Source organism: Macaca thibetana, chromosome 3 (genome assembly GCF_024542745.1).
Source record: "Macaca thibetana thibetana isolate TM-01 chromosome 3, ASM2454274v1, whole genome shotgun sequence".
NCBI lineage: Eukaryota > Metazoa > Chordata > Mammalia > Primates > Cercopithecidae > Macaca > Macaca thibetana.
In genome coordinates, this window is record NC_065580.1 from 170,352,707 (window position 1) to 170,364,755 (window position 12,049).

At 38.9% G+C, this 12,049-nt stretch overlaps 1 protein-coding gene across 1 annotated transcript in view; it reads left to right on the plus strand.

The window, feature by feature from the left end:
• The first annotated feature begins 307 nt into the window (after nucleotides 1–307).
• ATP5PF (ATP synthase peripheral stalk subunit F6) overlaps nucleotides 308–12,049 on the plus strand; it is a 985,871-nt gene continuing 974,129 nt past the window's right edge. The window contains exon 1 of the mRNA XM_050784785.1: nucleotides 308–311. The gene's annotated coding sequence lies outside the window, so the exon portion shown is untranslated. The remainder of the gene's footprint in view (nucleotides 312–12,049) is intronic.

Here is a 12,049-nt window from a genome sequence, read left to right on the forward strand (position 1 = left end):
CCATGAAAACTACACAAGGCTTTGATAATGTGGTCAGCAGTAAGTTCCAGGAAGGATCTTACCAACTCAACGTACAGTTCATGCCTTTCCAGAAATACAGGGCAGGATGGGGATCGCAGAAGTCACATTTTGTGAGATGGAGCCAACCACACTGGGTGCCTCCTGGAGATGTCTAAAATGAGTATCAACAGCATCTCAGAAGAGCAACAGGCATTCTCAAGGGACTTTTGTAGAAAGGGTTCAATTGGACACAGAAAAGTGGGGAGGGCAGGGAAAGTGGCAGGGCTGTCTTAGCTAGGGAGGCGGTGGGGACATCACGAAGTGACTCAAAGCACAGGTATTGGTGCTGTCTTTTCTACTCACTCAACACTTCATCCAGGTGTCTTTGCTTTCACCTGCTTCTATAGGATCATGATTCTCTAGGAAATACGAGCCCATTCTAAGGCTGAACCCTGCCTTAGTCCACAGGAGGGCATCACTTCTGTTAGAAAGGAAAGGTGTAGGTTACTGAAAGCAAGAGGCACGCATAGATGAAGGAGAATTCCTGTAACTTCCCGGCACAGGGATACATGGCACTCCTTGGAGACTGGGGCGTCTGCAGGCTTTGCTGTGGTGCCACCTAGTGTTGGTAACTATCATTGCAGTTTTTCGATGGTACTGGTTCTGATACTGACCACAAGGCTGCTAGTCCCCGAACTGCCAAGCTCTCTTTCATCTGGGCAATTTCTCTTGGGTCGGAGAAAGTGGAATGACCCAGCTTCCTGGGCAGGAGAGAGGACCACAGGTACATAACAGAAAGTGAGACAGGGTTTGTTGAAGAAAGGAGCAGATGTATTGCTTAGTTTTTCAAACCTTTTATCCTCTGCAAAGACTTTGTTGTAACAAACAGCCCACCTGATCACCAATTCCACCCCCACTCCCATTATCATAAGAACATGGGGAGGGGATGGGGACACTCAGGTCTTTAATCTACTTGATTTTTGTGACGTCCTTGGAGTTACTTGAGGCACCACCACAAGAGCCTAAAGCCACACTGTCAGACCCCAGGTTATCCTGACAGCTGTGGTCGCTGGCTCCAAGGCAAGGATTCTCCTTCAACCCCAAGAGAAAAGAGAAGCAAATAAGTAAAAAGAGGTTTCCCTTTTGCATGTTTGACTTGCAGCCATCTCTATGTGTTTCCTAGACCTCCTGTAACAATGTACCACAAACTGGGTGGTTTAAAACAACAGAAATGTACTTTTGCACAGTTCTGAAGGCTAGAAGACAAAACTTAAGGCACTCACAGGGGCAAGCTCCCTCTAAGTCTTTGGATAGAAATATGAGAGGCTTTTGAACCAGAGCGACTCCATCTTGAATAGGGGCTGGGTAAAGTGAAGCTGAGACCTACTGGGCTGCATTTGCAGGAGGCTGGGCATTGGAAAGTCACAGGATGAGACAGGAGGTCAGCACAAGACACAAGACACAAAGACCTTGCTGATAAAAACAGTTTGCAGTAAAGAAGCCAACTAAAATCCACCAAAACCAAGATGGCAACGAGAGTGACCTCTGGTCGTCCTCACTGCTACACTCCCATGACAGTTAACAAATGCCATGGCAATGTCAGGAAGATACCCTAAATGGTCTAAGGAGGGAAGGCATGAACAATCCACCCCTTTTTAGCATGTAATCAAGAAATAACCATAAAAATGGGCAACCAGCAGCCCTAGGGACTGCGCTGCCTGTGGAATGGCCATTCTTTATTCTTTCACTTTCTTAATAAACTTGTTTTCACTTTACTCTGTGAACTTGCCATGAATTCTTTCTTGCAAGAGATCCAAGAACCCTCTTTTGGGGTCTGGATCCAGACTCCTTTACAGTCACAGAGTATTTCCTTGCCTCTTCCTAGCTTCTAATGGGGGCCATCAATCCTGCCCAATCCTTGGCTCGCAGCTGCATGGCTTCAGTCCCTACATCTGTGCCCACCTGGTGCTCTCTCCTTGTGTGTTTGTCTTTATATAGTCTTCCCTCTTCTTATAATGACATCAGTCGTATTGGATTAGAGCCCATCCTAATGACATCTTAACTTGATTACATCTGCAAAGACCCTATTTCCAAATAAGGTCACATTCTCAGGTACGTGGGATAGGTCTTCAACGTTATCTTTTTGGAGGTCACAATTCAACCCCTGATCATTCTACCATTTCGGCTGAGAGGTGTCCAGTGCAAAATCAGATGTTTTTAGACAATTCTTTGTAGCATTTATATCAATTTCCAAAGCATTTTTTGCTCCAGTAAACTAATTTTGTTTTCTCTAGAGTGGAGGCACACAAGTCAATATGGTTATCTCACACTTGCCAACAAAGGATCCTACAAGACATCTATGAATTTTTGGAAAACTCTACATCAAGTTAGGGACAAAAGTGCTCTCTTTATCACACTCCCTTCCAAACAAAACAAAATAAAACAAAACAAAAACTTCAGAGCAACTCTGTAAATCATAACAGAGAACAATGCTGTTCGCTGACAATTATTTCAAAAGTTACATCATGAATTTGGGCTTATCAAATACCATGATACCGTGAACAATTCCACTAAAAGAGAGAACAGGGACATAGTGCTTACTTGAGTTTTACCTCAACATTTTGTTTCAGTTTCTGATTATTCTTTCTTAGTGCCAAAATGTTGAGAATATTAAGGAGTTGGGACATTCCATATAGTTCCTAGGGGAAGGAGAATTGTTCCATTTAACATTTACATATGAAGTTATTTTAAAAATATCTTCAACTAAATGTAAGAACTCAACATTTGCACCAATATAGAAATTGTGTGGAGCTATCATCAAAACGAAAAAACAGATTTTTAATTTACCACCTTAGTCCTAAGTTGTGGTAAAATATCAACATAGTTTATGAAAAAAAGCAATAGATGATTAATTCAAAATTGGAAGTGCCTCATGTGGATGGCCCAATTATCCACGTAGATGAGACAGTCGTAATTTTGTTTAATTTAGTCATAACTAAGGGAAGTTATATTTAACTCCGAGTCTAAATTCCACAAAGCAAAATTTTAAAAAGCTCAAATTGTCCAATAATTAATTGTCCCTGATGCAGTAAAACAAATAATTAGTTTCCATCTGATTTATGAGCACTCAAAATCATTTACTCGAAGCCAATGACTCAGAAAATAAAATATGCAAGAAGTAGGTATGCTGGTTTATTTTAGAAAAATACTTAAAGCAATCATTTAATTTCTAAAGGAAATCCATGCATGTTTTTCTTATTAGTTGTAACATGTTACAACAATATAGACCACTGGTATAATGAACATTGATTTGTTCAAGAGAGAGCTAGGAGACAATATTGTGTAGTAAGGAAGGATGTGTCTTCTGAGAATCTTAGCTCAACAATTTGCCTACCATGAGCAAGTTATTTTATCTTTCTAAGCCTTGACTTTCTCAAATATAAATTGAAAATATTAATAATAAAAACAGCACCTAATTTTATTTATGTGGCAGAGAAAATACTATGAGTTTTCCAAACAACTTTATTTTCTATTTGGGCACACAGGTAGTCTACACTTCCCAGCTTACCTTGAATCAAATGGATGCTGTTATTAATTCAGGTCATTGGCATGTGAGCAGAACAGGTGCATGTTATTTCCGGACCTGGCCTCTAAAATGTCCCATGAGCCCTTTGGCTCCAATGGTCCAATGGAAGAAGAAGCCTGGATCCCTGAATCACTACTTAAAGAAAAGGGACTGAAAGATGAGTAAGAAACAAATCTCTATTAAGCTGCTGAGATTTTGCAATGCTTGTTACAGTCATTCACATGGTCCAACATGGTCCAAATGATAAACTACTTCAGAAGGTTGTCATAATATTAAAAGAGACGGTAATCATAGAGTGCCTAGCATGGAGTAAACGTCCAGTAATTGATGGATATAATTGTTAGTACTTAAAAATCAAAGAAATGTATAATGTCCTGTTGAACATCTAGCCTTTGATAATAGTTAAAATATCTTGAGAAAAAATATAGGTATTGATTATATGTATACATACTCTATTCTATAAGGCATAACATTATATTCCTTAATGTAGTATAATCTCTCTCCATATCTTCTGAAGCGGCGCTTGGTTTAACATTGGTATTAAGAATTGAATAAATGAATGAGGGTTTCAGTGCGTAAATTAGTGCGTGAGTACAGTGTAATGGAGGACTATTTTCTGTTTAATTACACTGGGTAGAGTTACTATGTACCCTATACGTATAGACATTTTTGAAGACTCAAGAATGACAAATTTGCTTAACAGTAAAGGGGAGGAGGAACATAAAGGTAGCTTCAACAAATACTATATGCTAGTTCTTACCTGATATGGTGAATGCATGAGTGTTTGATTACTACACTTCCTGACTTCATATGCTTTTATGTATTCTGTTTGTGGACAACTGTAACATAATGAAGGTTTAAAAACTATAACTAATATTCAGTATACCTGATTTCTGATTATGTAGAAGACTTGAAAAAAGTCATCAGAGTTTATTAAATGAACAATCACTGTGACTATCAAGATAAAGGACTGAGATATTAAAATGCTTTTGACATTCACATTATACAAAAAAGACACTTGTACATGCATGTTTATAACAGCACAATTTGCAATTGCAAAAATATAGAACCAGCCCAAACGCCCATCATCAGTCCACAGGTGGATAAAGAAAATGTGATATATATATATATATATATATATGTGTGTGTGTGTGTGTGTGTGTGTGTATGTGTGTATATATACATATATGTATATATGTATACACCCTGGAATACTACTCAACCATAGAAAGGAATGAAATAATGGCATTTGCAGCAATCTGGATAGAATTGCAGACCATTATTCTAAGTGAAGTAACTCAGGAATGGAAAATCAAACATTGTATGTTCTCATTCATAAGTAGGAGTTAAGCTATGAGGACACAAAGACATAAGAATGATACCATGGACTTTGGGGACTCAGGGGAAATGGTGGGAGTGGGGTGAGGAATAAAAGACTATACACTGGGTACAGCGTACACTGCTCAGGTGATGAGTGCACCAAAATCTCAGAAATCACCAGTAAAGAACTTATTCATGTAACTAAACACCACCTGTTCCCCCAAAACCTATTGAAATGTAAATTGTAAAAATTAAAAATTTTTAAAAGTGCTTTTGACATTAAAAAAATCACAGAGGGCGGGGCGCAGTGGCTCACACCTGTAATCCCAGCACTTTGGGAGGCTGAGGTGGCAGGATAACGAGGTCAAGAGATGGAGACCATCCTGGCCAACATGGTGAAACCCCGTCTCTACCAAAAATAAAAAAATTAGCTGGGCGTGGTGGCACGCGCCTGTAGTCCCAGCTACTCGGGAGGCTGAGGCAGGAGAATGGCTTGAACCCAGGAGGCAGAGGTTGCAGTGAGCCAAGATGGCGCCACTGCACTCCAGCCTGGTGACAGAGCGAGACTCTGTCTCAAAAAAAAAAAAAGAAAGACAAAAAAATAAAGACCACAGAGATCATTTTCTGGCACTGACAGATCTATAGTTTAGAATCAACAGATTTTTAGATGGAAGGAAATTTCAGGCAAGGGGATAAGATGGTGAGTACATTAGTGTGGGTATCAGAAGATTCCAATTCCAGTCCCAGGGCTATCACTCACCACGAAATTTGGGGGCAGATCATCTGTCAGAGGCTCAGTTCTCAGGTACATAAAATTATGGGATTGTATTAATTCACTAATTTGGTGATAATTCCTTGTTTTTTAATATCATCATTACAAATACTAGTTTTCATTGCACTACATGTGGGAGAAATTATCAGTTAGAAGAGTTCCAGCTGATAGAGTGCTAGATAAATCACTTTTTAACTGTGTACTCTTCCATGATACACAAATAGTTGTTTTCCATAGAAGGCAAGTTATGTCAGATAACGAATTGAAAGGCAAATGGAAACTGGAATATTTTATTCATACTTAATTGGGCATACACAGTTTGTATTATTCCAAACAAACAAATTCAGAATAGGAATGTATTTTAATGAACCTTCATAACAACAAAGCAGTATGAAAAAAAAATTGATCCAGCAAAAAAAAAGAAAGAAAGAAAGCTGATTTGAGCATGTATTTATGGCATACCTGTGTCACCCCAGTTCCTAGGCAACAAGGCATTGTTCAGACAGAAAGAAAGGTAGATAATTATAGATCATGGTATATTTGGTCTTCTGTGCTCAAGGAAGGATATCGGTAAGAAATAAAATTTTATATGAGTCCTGAAGATGTCATTGCCTGTGTCTGATATTTAAATGGAATTTCTTAACTAAGTCACGGCTCGTTTTGTTTGATGTTCAGCCTACTGATGGTTTCTTCCTTCCAGCCAGACCTGCATGCCAGCCCCTCCCTTGAACACCCACCTTTGCTCCGCCTCGGGCCCTGCAGTCTGCGGTGCTCTTAGCCACAGATGGCAACTATTTTTAGGAGAGCCTGCTGAGAAGAAGAATCATGGAAATGGGTAAGGAAACCACGCTTTCCTGGGGATTTCTTGAAAAGGGCATCTTTTTCGACCCAGAAAATCCTTTCGCATTTAAAGAGAGCTCGCTCCAGTGCTTCTCTTGTTTTACTTTACTTTCTGAAAGTATCAAATGCAAGAGTTCATGAAGAGCACCCAGGCAAAAGAGCAAAGCGTGGTGCTTAGGCAACCTGAAGGCAAATCAAATCCTGCCTCAGGTCGGTGAGAAAAATGCCATACAGTTTGGGCACCATTATGAACTATTCTCCAGTGTGTTCAATTTCAAATCCAAACTACTTATTTATTAAAGTACTTGAAAAAATAAACTTTAAGAATCCCTTTATTGTTGCATTTAACATGTATTCCTGAATATTGACGGAGCATCTTCTGTGTGTCAGACACTGCTGGGGACATTAAGGATACAGTGGGGAACAGACCCCTCCTGAGTCCAAATTTACAGAGTTCCCAGACTTGTGGAGGAAGGCACTGAACCAATGAATTCATAAGTGAGTAGGTAATTTCAAACTGTGATAACACTCAAGGAAGCAAAAGGTGCTCTAAAAGCCAGTAACAAGCGGGTGTACTTTGGTTTCAGTGATCAAATATTTGTGAGGGACGGGGCGCAGTGGCTCACAGCTGTTTGGGAGGCCAAGCACTTTGGGAGGCCGAGGCAGGTGGATCATTTGAGGTCAGGAGTTCGAGACCAGCCTCGCCAGCATAGTGAAACCCCATCTCTGCTATTTAAAAAAAAAAATACAAAAATTAGCTGGGTGTGGTGGCACGTGCCAGTAGTTCCAACTACTCAGGAAGCTCAGGCAGGAGAATCTCTTGAAACTGGGAGGCAGAGGCCGCAGTGAGCCAAGATTGCACCAGTGCACATCAGTCTGGGTGACAGAGTGAGACTCCAACTCAAGAAAAGGAAAAAAAAAAGATGTTTGTGAGGAGGTGACTCAAAACTGAGGCTCAAAAGATGGATCACCCTCAGTTAGGACTCAGAGGGGAATAGGATTTTAAGCAGAGGGAATTACATGTGCCTAGTAGAAAGTTTTCTACTTTTCAGAAGTAGAAAAGTGCTTGTCATTTTCAGTAGAAGAAAAAGGACCAGCAACAGCAGAGCTACCAAATATTAAGCGGGGATGTGTGGTACAGACTGAGATTGAAAAGTTGTAGGTGCACCTATAATTCTTGTTAGGCAATTCATATTTCATTCTAAATACAGTGAAAATCCAATGACATGAGCTAATTTACAGTAAAACAAGTAGATTAGAGAGTTGAGAATGAAAGCAAGGATACAAGTTGGAATGCTCCCTGGCAATAATCCAGGGGGAAAAATATATTGTACCAGTTACAGTCTAACCAAAAAAGCAGAATCCACTCTAAGTATCTTAAAATGAGAAAAATTAATACAAAGAATTGGTTTTCCCTACAGTGGAATGGAAAAGAAGTTAAACATAGTTGGTGATGAGACAATGAAATAACATCAAGAAACCACCCCCTAAAGCTGGAAGACTAAAGGTAGGAAGTGATACTAGCAGAATCCAAGGCTGAGTCATCTGGTAGAAGTGGGATGGGCCAGTCCAGAGGGAGCTGAAGCCAGGGAGGTGATGAAGCTATTGCAAAGAATGCCACTCAGGGCAAGAGATGTATAGGTCTCTCCCACTGTGGATCACCCTACGGTGATTACCACTGACAAAATCCCACTGGAAGCCAGCTTACATTGAGGCCTGAAAAATTCAGACAGACCAGGAACCGGCATGTATGTTTTTAAGATAGAATCCAGTACAACTGGTAACATATCAAGTATAGAGATAAGAAGAAGTGTACAGTCAAAAAGACACTCATGTTTCTGGCCTAAAAAACTAGGTAGGTTGTGACAACATTGACTTAGAAGTGACAAAGAAAAAGAGAAGCAAGATGTCGGCTTGAATGGGCTAAGGGATATCCCAGAGAGCAGATACAACATTATTTCTCGGTGTATCTGTGATGATGTTCCCAGCAGAGATTAGTATTTGCATAAGTGGACTGAACAAAGAAGGCCTCACCAATACGGACAGGCATCATCCAATCTGTTGCGGGGTCCCAGTAGAATGAGAAGACAGTGAAAGATCAATTATCTCTCTTTTTGAGCTGGGACATCAATTCTCTCTTGCCCTTGATCTATCACCCCATCCATCTATCTATCTATCTATCTATCTATCTATCTATCTATCTATCTATCTATCCATCCATCCATCCATCCATCCATCCATCCATCCATCCATCTATCTATCTATCTATCTATCTATCTATCTATCTATCTATCTATCTATCTATCTATCTATCAATCATCTATCCTCCCTATTGGTTCTGATTTCCTGGAGCACCCTAACTAGTACACATGTTGTGAGAGCCAAGAGATGAGCTGTGCATATGTTAAGCTTGACACATTGGAAGAGTCTACTTTTGGATAAGTTAAACTCAACATGTTAAACTTTTTCACTTAGACAAAACATTCTCTCATCTAAATGGGTAAGTCAGGTAGAATTTAAAAGAGAAAGGTAGCTAGAGAGAAAAATTAGGACTTGACATCTTTTTTGATCACATGTACTCTCTGACAATAGATGAGTCTACCTTGTGTTACAAAGTCTGTAATAGATGAGTCTCACTTGTGCTACAAAATGCTGAATAAAATATTACAAATATTGTTGAAAAGAAGGGCTAATTTCTGAGAAGGCCAGGGAAATACCTAGGAGGCAAACACAGATGCATCCTGTCGCTGCCCTGACAGTGAGCTTGCCAGTCTCAGTAACAAAAGGGCTTAGTTTGGAAAACCACACAGGAATAAGAGAGAAGACTATGAAGATAATAAAATGAGTTGAAAATAAAACCCAAAATTGCATAATGCAATGATCCTCAAAAAGCTTCCTCTCATGGAACACGTGGATTGGGAGAAAAGTATGTAACAACAAGAAATCTTTCCCGTCTCTACTGGGTCTTGGGGGAGGGAGGGATCTCACCTGAGAATTTATAATCACTATATCATGGATTTAGGGGTATGAATTTACTAAAAACTCACAAATTTGAGAAATTAACATAAAAAGTGTTTCTGGCAGATGATACACTTAAGTACCTGACACACCCTCCATTCTGGCAGCAGAGAATTCTCACTGATAAAGCCAGGATGAAGATAATTTCTCACTCCAAAATTAAAAATACCAGAGGAACCACAGTGAGTTTTGTAGACTCAAGGAAGACAATAACCTAAGTGTTTACACCTTGGAAAGGTACTTTGCAATGTCATGTTAAGTTGATTAGTAAACTTCAATGCACACATATTCTACAATCTGGCAATTCTTCTCACTAGAGTAATGCCTGAGAAAATTTACAAGAACTTTTTTTGCAGCATGGTTTGTTTCCATACAGCAAAATTATTAACAACCTGACTATTATTCTAGAGAGGAAGCATAAGTACATTATCACAAATTCAAACAATGGAAAACTATATAGCAGTGGAAAGTGAGTAAGCCAGAGCTACATATATATGTGTGTGTGTGTATATATATATATATTTATGTATTATATATTTATATATATAGTTATACCATCATGGAAAAAAATCACAAAAACATATTGTTAAGTGACACAAAGGAAGCTGCAGAAGGGTGTGATTTACATGAGATTTAAGAACTGTGTAATATCCCTACAATACAGTTGATATGGTTTGGATATGTGTCCCCACCAAAATCTCATGTTGAATTGCAATCTCCAGTATTGGAGGTGAGGCCTGGTGGGAGGTGATTGGATCCTGTGGGTGGATTTCTCATAAGTGGTTTAGCACCAGCTCCTTGGTGCTCTCCTCACAATGGTGAATGACTTGTTGAGAGATCTGGTTGCTTAAAAGTATAGAGCACCTCACTCTCGCTCTCTCTTGCTCCTTCTTTTGCCATGTGATGTGCCTGCTCCTGCTTCACCTTCCGCCATGAGTAAATGCTCCCTGAGACCTCCCCAGCAGCCAAGTGATGTTAGTGCCATGCTTGCACAGCCTACAGAACTATGAGCCAATTAAACCTCTTTTGTAAAAAATGTAAATTATCCAATCTCAGATATTTCTTCATAGCAATGCAAGAATGGCCTAATATACCCTATGTCTTATTTATTAATACCTTGATAATAAGCAGTAGATACAAATTCAGAATATCATGGATACCTTGGAATGGGATTTGGGGGATAAAGAGGGGTTTATTTTAACCAGTTACTTTTAAAAATTGAGAAACGACTTTCCCAAAGTTTGGGGATTTGACAAAAGTGGATAGGAATTACACGAATTATTATTAAATTTTCTCTATATTTTTCTTATTGTCTAAAGTGAGTATAATAGTGACAAAGAAATACTGAATGGAACAAAAGAGAGTAGACATTGTGGGTGTAGACAATCCTTTGATAGCATTTGGCTATAAAGGAATGGAGAAAATTTGTATTGGAAAGATAGGCATCAAAGGAAAGTTTATCTTTTAGTTTTATTTTGATTATTAATGTTGGTGATAGCGCAGGTTATTTACCTCCTAAAGAAAAGTATCCAGCAGAGAGGGAGAATTTAAAGATGCATGATCAAGACATAATAACTCAAGAGTTAAAGTCCCTGAGGAGAGGAGAGGCAGAGTGGCCCAGGACACATGTGAAGATCTGGCCTTTAGTAGAAGAGAAATGAAGTTAATTAACCTGGGCAAGGCCCCTGTCATAATTACAAAAATGTATAAAATTATCTTTGTGACTGAGGTCTGAAATATAAGATTCAAAATCCATTGTTGTAGTACAAAATGGAAACATAGAGTTATTTTCATATGTTACAACTACATCTTAAAGGATTTTACTAGAACATGAAATTTGGAGAGTACAGGTCTACGTACTGACCTCTTTTATTCATAAAACCAGACTTTAGTAGGTAAATTTCATTCAATCATGGTTTAGCTACCCTGAAGGCAGAGCCATGACTACTTAGAATTTTATGGTTGTGACATGTCAGTGTACAAAGTATAATAGAAAATGACACCTCATAACAAAGGATTCTAGGTAATTTTATGCTTTATTTTTCCCCAAAAGCAGCATGAATACCATGTCTCTCTCTAAGTTAAAGCACAGCTGTACCAATGTAAGATGGTGGGCAGGATGGTGAAAGACATCATCTTGTCATGATTTCCCTGTAATGATCTTTGTTCTCAGAGATAATTCAATAGTTACAATCCCGTTGTCTCTCAAGTAGAAATATATTCCCCCTAAGTAGCCATAATTTTATTATCTTTCCTGTGAATCAATTCTTCAGAATGTTGCTTCTCTCAGAAATGTTTTCTACTAATCCAACCATTTCACAGCTCATTTGCACCTTTGTAAGAAACATGCATGTTGGAATTGAGTGGAAAAGGAAATTAAACTTAATCCTTTTATGTTGGAATCAGTGTTGCGATGTGTTAGATTCATGGAATAAAGATTTGTTGGGATGGAGTTCAAAGATCTTGGTAAAATAGTATAATTCCTGTTCCCTGAATATCGAGTAATTAAGTTG